Raw genomic sequence first — 8,245 nt, forward strand, 5'->3', positions numbered from 1 at the left:
AAGCGTCATCATATTATCGACAGTGCTATAGAAATCAAACGTTCAGCTCTAAAAGATATAATCACACGTTAACTGACGTGAGATAACCTCCTCCGAGTTAAAACTCGGTCAAATAGTCGCTATGACGACATACTGGTACACGTAACTGCGAACTTTGCAAACCAAACATATTTTTTTGTTTTTGTTCGTGTGTATATGTTTAAAGATGCATATGAGACATTGTGCAAGAAAGAGATCGAGATTTTGAGATTTTTGGTACCATTGTTGACCAAAATTTAACTATGGTAGCATGTGGAGTAAAACGTCATGACAAAAGTTTCTGTAACAACACAGGAGAAAAGTGTATTTAGAGAAGAGAAATATTCGTCGTACCCCACATTATCACTAAAAAACCTTTTTCCGGCAGAAGCAGCCATTATGTGAAATTCTTACAGAAACAAGCCGAGGGCTTCCTAAAACGAATCACGATGTAGGCCTACAAATGCCACGGAACATATGTAAATGAAAGTGATTAAACACAGCTTTTTTAAAATTGATTAATTGCCCGATTGTGATGTCAGGATGTCTGAATGCCGGGATAGTCAGAAATAATGTTACTGATTATTGATTACATATACTACTGCACTTGCCTGTTGCTCAGATTGGACTAGAATATAGCAACTTAATCGTGAGTCCTCTTTCTCTTTTTTTAAGGCATAAAATGGTAGTGATACCATTGCTGAATATGTCTATAATGTCATTTTAAAGCCGTTTGTTTTGAAGTTTGTAACCTGAAACTCGGAACTCGGAACTGAGTCCAAACTTCTGTTTGGACTTGAATCCACTCTAAACCTTACTGAATTTCGACCATGGTATTCTGAACGCTGGGTTTTGCCTTTTTCTGTTGATCACGTTGTATATTACTATAGTGAACTTTAGATTTGCGACGTACGAATAGGTTATGATGCGCGTCCTTCCGGATTGGAAGCAGTTGGACTGTCACGTGGGAGCAGTTGTCCCGCGCATGTGCAGAACATGATTTTGTTGCCTATAGCTGCCGCGTCCGAGGATTAGCATCGCAGATCTAAAGCTCTCTACGGTTGTTCAATAAATTGTTACTGGTGTTGATGTGTTTACACGTTACATCGTTGTGAAGTTTGTACAGCATGAAGACATGCCGGAGTGCATGTTTGTAAATATGTAAAAGAACCTTATTAAACATTGGGATTTGGACAAAAGAAAAATGTTTGTTTGCGTAATGATGTCAAATGTCTGGGAAACTGCTGTCGCTCAGCTATTAATGAAAAATTTCCCACAAATATTCATGTATGTGGATTGGGTTAATGCAGAAATTCTGTTGGACACATCAGTGAAGTTCGAGAAAAATCTTGAAATCCGTTAAAAAGTTATGAGTTTTTAAAGTTTGGTTAGATCAATGTGCATTCATCGCTGGATAATTAAGAAGACTGCAAATTACCCGTAATGTCGGAATAGGGCAACCAGTGATTATAAACTTCATAAAGCAAGAATTCCACAAACTTCGGTGGTTTTTCTTTTAATAAAAAGTACCAAAAAAAGTACAAATTCCTTTACCAAATAACATAATATACTGTACATGTATGCCAAAGGCAATATCATTCCCCTTGCCTTCTAAAAGTGGTAAGTCAAGTACATTCTCTTTCATTGTGCTCCAAATTTCATGCAGCGTGATTACTATTGATTTACGAAACCTTACTTCTTTACGTCATCATGTCTCCTTTTATTATGTTCATGAAGAGAGAGAGAGAGAGAGAGAGAGAGAGAAGGAAATAGAGCAAGAGAGAAAGAGAGGGGGGAGATGGAGAGAAGTAAGTGGAGAGAGGCGGGAGGAAGGAGGGATCAAAAGACAGACATAATATAGAGAGATATACTATTATACGCTCGAATAAAGGATATATATATATATATATATACATGTACATGCATATATATATACATATATATATACATGCATATATATACATATATATACATGCATATATATGTGTATAATAAGAGAGAGAGAGAGAGAGGGAGAGAAAGAGAGAACGCAAACAAACTCAAGCCTTTGTATTTCCTCTGTGGTGTTATCCCTATATATTATTTCAACTGGCTGTCAAAAATGGTAATTTATGGGCACGTATAGTACACTGCACCACGAAAGTCGACTTATCGTCACACGGTGCTGGTTATCATGCATTTTCACACGAAAGACACTACAATTTCCTTGAACATTCTTCAGTCTTGTTCTTTGTTTCATAAATAGTGGAGCGACATAGCTTGAAAAATTAGAGGAATTGTGCATTTTGTGATAAAAGCACCAAATTTCGCACATATGTTGACAATTACATTTGAAATAAATTCAGATATTGGGCCATCGTAAATAGCGCCCTCAACGGCCATGGCAGCCATTTTTCAAAATGGCCGCCATAAATGCCATTTTTCGTAAAAATTTACAAATTTCAGAAGGGAAAATCAATAAGATTTTGCAAACGAGTGGGAAATAACATTCAAAATAAATTTAGTTATTGGGCCACGGAAAATTACGCCCTCAATGGCCATGGCAGCCCTTTTTCAAAATGGCCGCCATAAATGCCCTTTTTCGCAAAAAAATAAAATTTCAGAAAGGAAAATCAGTTAGATTTTGCAAATGAGTGGGAAATAACATTCAAAATAAATTTAGAAATTGGCCCATCGTAAATAGCGCCCTCAACGGCCAGAGCAGCCATTTTTTTCAAAATGGCCGACATAAATGCCATTTTGCTTTAAAATTTACAAACTTCCGAAGGGAAAATCAATAATATTTTGCCAACATGTCGGATATAGCATTCAAAATAAATTCAGATATTGGGCCATTGCAAATTGCGCCCTCAACGGCCATGGCAGCCATTTTTAAAAAATGGTCGCCATAAATGCAATATTTCGCAAAAAAATACAGATTTCAGAAGGGAAAATCAACAAGATTTTGCAAACGAGTGGGAAATAAAATTCAAAATAAATCTAGATATTGAGCCATCGCAAATTGCGCCCTCAACGCCAATGGTGGCCATGTTTAGAATTGGTTGCCATAAATACCACTTTTTTTTCTCTGAATTTACTTATTCCAGATGGAAAAGTCAATAAGCTCTTGCACTCAATTTAAAAATTTCGTTTGAAATATATCTTGCGCTTATGTATTACATTGTAAATAGCGCCCTCAATGGCCATTGCAGCCATTTTTCAAAATGGCCACCATGGATTCCACTATTTTTTATTATCTGATTTCACAAAAGGAAAAGTCAATAAGATTTTGCACACAATTTGAAAATTATGTTTCAAATAAATATTTGTATTAGATTCTTATAATACTGCCCTCAACGGCCATGGCCGCCATATTCCAAAATGGCTGCCATTGTCATAATCATTTTGTTTTAAAAGATGGTAATTTCAGAAAGAAAAATCAACAAATGTGTACATAAATTGAAAATCATGTTTTAAAATCAAACAATATATCTAGATTGCATTAACTCTAGAAATTGTTCCTTCGCAAATTTTCAAGAAGAAAAAATTGCTAATAACGGTAATTGCAGCCATTTTCCAAAATGGCTGTCATAGATGCCATTTTTCTTTTATGAAGATGTCCTAATGCCAGCAGAAGGCAATAAACATCTTTTTTTTTGCGCAAGTTGACAATTACATACAAAGAAGTTTAGACATTGAGCCATCATAAGCTGTGTTCTCAATGGCTTTTTCAGCTAATTGTCAAATTGGCTACAATACACGTTTCTTTATTTTTTTCTTGAAAATTTGCTTAACTTCAGAAGGAGAAGACAGTAGAATACTCACGGAGACATTATATAACCTGAAATATGGTGTTAAAGAAATCATTTGAGGAACAACTAAAATAAACAAGGCAAATACTTATTGATTATATCTCACCAATGATGAATGCATACTTTATGTGGCCAACATGAAAAATTTCCGAAAAAAAAAGAGTAATATGAATATCCAGGGATAATGGCGCCATGTATTAACTTTGACAGTAACACCATATCATTGAATATATGGGACTATATGACGTGTATCTATTCTAAAATGTAACTTCCTAAATATTCTTAAGACAGGTACGAAAAAATGGCCTTTCATTTTAGGAAAAAAGTTAATGTACTTCCTATGCTTCAATAAAAATACATACCTTTGATATTCATACTGTTAGCCGTCACACGCGAAATACTGCAATTAAAACTAAACTGAAAACATGAATTTAGAACTAACCCATCAATGAAACACCAGATTGCATTAGATATAATGGCTGTTTAGCAGTATTCTATTGCTTTCTCCTTCTGGAATAAGCAAAGAAAAAAAAAAGGAATGTGTGGACGCAATTTTGACAAAGAGCTGCCATAGCCGTTGGGGACAATGTTTAAATGGTGGCTAAATATCTTCATTTCAAATTCAAACTTGAATTTATTTGAATTTCTTTTGTCAATTTGCACAAGAAATTGTATTGCCTTCCTCTGGCATTATCATATTTTCAAGAAATAAATAGCATTTATAGTGACCATTTTGGAAAATGGCTGCCATGGTCGTTGATGGTGTCATTTGTAATAACCTCATATATTATTTTCTTTTGAATATGATTTTCAACGTAGTGTATGTACAAATTTCATTGATTTTCTCTCTGAAATTAGCAAATCTTTCAAAAAAAGAAAAGAAAAATGCTGAGAAGCAGACATCCATGGCGGTCAGCATGGCCCTTGAGGGCGCCTTCTAAGAAGACCTTATACTTAAATTTATTTTGAGCATAATTTTCAACTTGTTTGCAAAGTATTATTGACTTTTCCTTCTGACATCAGCAATTTTATTTTTTATTTTTTGCCAAAAACGGGTGGGGGGGGGGGGGCATTCATGGCAGCTGTTTTGAAACTTGGCTGCTATGGCTGTTCAGGGTCCACTTTTGGATGGCCCTATTATCAAATTCAGTTTGAATGTAATTTTCCACCTTTGTGGAAATTCTGATTGACGTCTGCGACATTTTACCAAAAAAAAAGACATTCATGGTGGCCATTTTAAAAAAATGGCTGGAATGGTCATTGAGGGGGCAATTTGCAATGGCCCAATAAGTTTACTTTTGAATGTAATTTCCCACCTGTTTACAAAATCTAATTGGCTTTCCCTTCTTATTTTAGTAAATCTTTTCGAAAATATTGCATTTATGGCGGCGGCCATTTTGAAAAATGTCTGTCATGACCGTTTAGGGCGCAATTTCCGATGGCCCAATATCGAAATTTATTTTAAATGTCATTTCCCATTTATAACCCAAATTTCATTGACTTTTCCTTTTGAAATTAGCATTCTTTTTAATGAAAAAGTGGCACTTATGGTGCCCATAAAAAAAAAAAATGGCTGCCACAGCCATTGAAAGTACAATTTTCAATTGCCCAATATCTGGACTTATTTTGGATGTAATTTCCCGCTTGTCTGCAAAAAAGAGAAAAAATGGCTTTCCCTTCTGAAATTTGCATTTCTTAACAAAAAATGGCATTTATGGCGGCCATTTAAAAAAAAAAATGGCTACCATGGCCGTTGAGGGCGCAATTTCCGATGGCCCAATATCTAGATTTAATTTGAATGTAATTAACATTTATGGGCAAAATCTTATTAACTTTTCCCTTCTGAACTTTGCAAAATCATCGAAGAAGTGGCACATTAGACAACCATTTTGAAAAATGGCTATCATGGACGTTGAGGGCGCAATTAACAATGGCCAAATATTCAAATTCATTTTGAATGTAATTTTCCACTTGTTTGCAAAATCTTACTGGCTTTTCCTTCTGGAGTTGGAAAAATATTTTGAAAAAAACGCATTTATGGCGGCCATTTTGAAAAATGGCTGCCATGGCCGTTGAGGGCGCTATTTCCGATGGCCTGATATCTAGATGTAATTTTTCCATTTGTAACCACAATCTTATTGACTTTTCTCTCCTAGAATTAGCAAATTTTACGAAAACATGGCATTTATGGCAGCCATTTTGAAAAATGGCTGCCATGGACGTTGAGGGCACTATTTACGATGGCCCAATATCTAAATTTAATCTGAAGGTGATTGTCAACCTGTGTATGAAATTTGGTGCTTTTATCACAAAATGCACAATTGTTCGGCTATGCCGCTCCACTAAAAGTTACATTTTGCGTGAAACAATGCTTAGTTGTTTTACATGTATTCGAATTCCAGCCCTATTTTACGAGCTGCTCACAGGTGTACAACAACCTATTATAAGAAGCCATAACAACACCCTGTCATCAACTTTCAACTTTCAACTTTCAACTTTATTTTCACCTCCATCAAAATGAACAAAGAACTTTATGTACATTGCGTATACACGGGATATTTGTGATACAGAACAAAACTTGAAAAGGTACATAAGAAAATTATGAAAGTGAAAAGTAGATGTGATTACATCTTTGTTAAATACATAAAGCGTATAATACAAGTCAACTAAGGATGAGGATGGAAGTGGAGGGTCCCACTAAGAAGCAAAGCTTGTACGATATGGGACCCTCAGAAAAATACACAAAACATCAATATAAAACACAATAAACGAACCGATGTCAACTGACATCAAAATGATTGGGAAGAGGAAAAAGAGAGAAAAGGAAAGGAAAAAGAAGAGGAAAAAAAGAGAGGAAAAAAAGGAGAAAAAAGAGGGAACTACAGCATGTGCCATCGTGGACGCAAGCAATCTGGATTTCATAATGTAAAATAAGTGATAAAATACAAGCTGGATTGAATGTAATGCAAAACATTTTTTATACGTAGTAATGTTGGTAAGAATGCAGGAGAAAAAAAAAACCACATCGTTATATTTAGAACACAGAGAGGGACATAGTTTAATAGGAGGACTTATGTAAAAAAAAAATGATGACTTGACTGAGATGATAAAGGGAAACTAACTCTGTTGGATGTTGTAAAGTTTCAATAAAAATGGTTTTAATTTATTCTTAAAGGAATTCAGAGATTGAGCAGTAGTAATGTTACTGGGAAGTGAATTCCAGTACTTTGGCCCGTCGTAAATAAATGTGTTTTGAGCCAACAAAGTTCTCAGAAATGGCAAATGGAAATCATTTGATCGCCGTGTTGGATAATTATGAATGGATTGATTTCTTTGAAACATTGTTTCAAATATATTTGGGAGATTATTTTTATTAAAATTATACATAAATTGTCCTAGATTAAACAAATACAAATCATTAATTTTCAATATTTTATGCTCATAAAATAGTGGGTCAGTATGGGACAAAAATGCAGTATGACATATAACACGGAGTGATTTCTTTTGCAATAAAAGTAATTTATCTAAGAATGTTTTATATGTATTTCCCCACGCGAGAATACCGTAACTTAAATGTGGCAATATTAAGGATGAATATAATACGAGCAGGGACGACAAAGGAAAACAAAACTTAAGCTTATTAATTATACCAATATTACGTGAAATAATTTTACATATACTGTCAATATGAAATTTCCAGGACAGCTTATTGTCAACTGTTACTCCAAGAAATTTTATATGGGAGACATTTTCGAGTGGAGTACCATCTAAAACAATATCAACAGGTAATGCCTCAGTTTAAGTGAGTACAGAATATTCGAAACATGCATCCACATTATAAAACTGATCGGTCTAAAATCGGTCTAAAATTCTCACCGTGAGGTACACATCTCCCTTGGCAACACATCTCCCTTGGCAACACATTCCCTTGCTGTTTACACCTCCTGTATTTCCACACATTGAATTTCATGCAGAACAGACATACATGTATAAGGATATGCATTTAGCAATTGTGTAGCAGTAACATTTCTTACAAACTGTGTAGGCTACTGCATAATAAAGTGGTATATGCATTTCGAATGTATTGGCAATGAATAAAGCGAAAAAAACATCGTCAGCTTGTTGTCGTTGAGAAAAGGACATGGCATACAAGAGAGATATTCGAATTTATCGTGTTTACCACACAAAGTCATAGTGATAGTTGGGATAATCTTTCGCATGCGGAGAGTGTATTTACCATCATTTCCAGAGTGTAGACTCTCGTTATAAAAAACGAGTAAAATCACGTTGTCATATCGGTTTTTAACAAAATATAAACACATCGAAACACCTACATTGTATAAATATTCACGACACTCATCAATACCTTCGTAAATGTATTGGTTTCTTTCGTGAGTTTTCCCAATATCATACGTATATTCATTCATATTCACATT

The sequence above is a fragment of the Diadema antillarum genome, unplaced genomic scaffold, assembly GCF_040938485.1.
Source record: "Diadema antillarum isolate AM-2024a unplaced genomic scaffold, OU_Dant_1.0 seq00001124_RagTag, whole genome shotgun sequence".
NCBI classification, from domain to species: Eukaryota; Metazoa; Echinodermata; class Echinoidea; order Diadematoida; family Diadematidae; genus Diadema; species Diadema antillarum.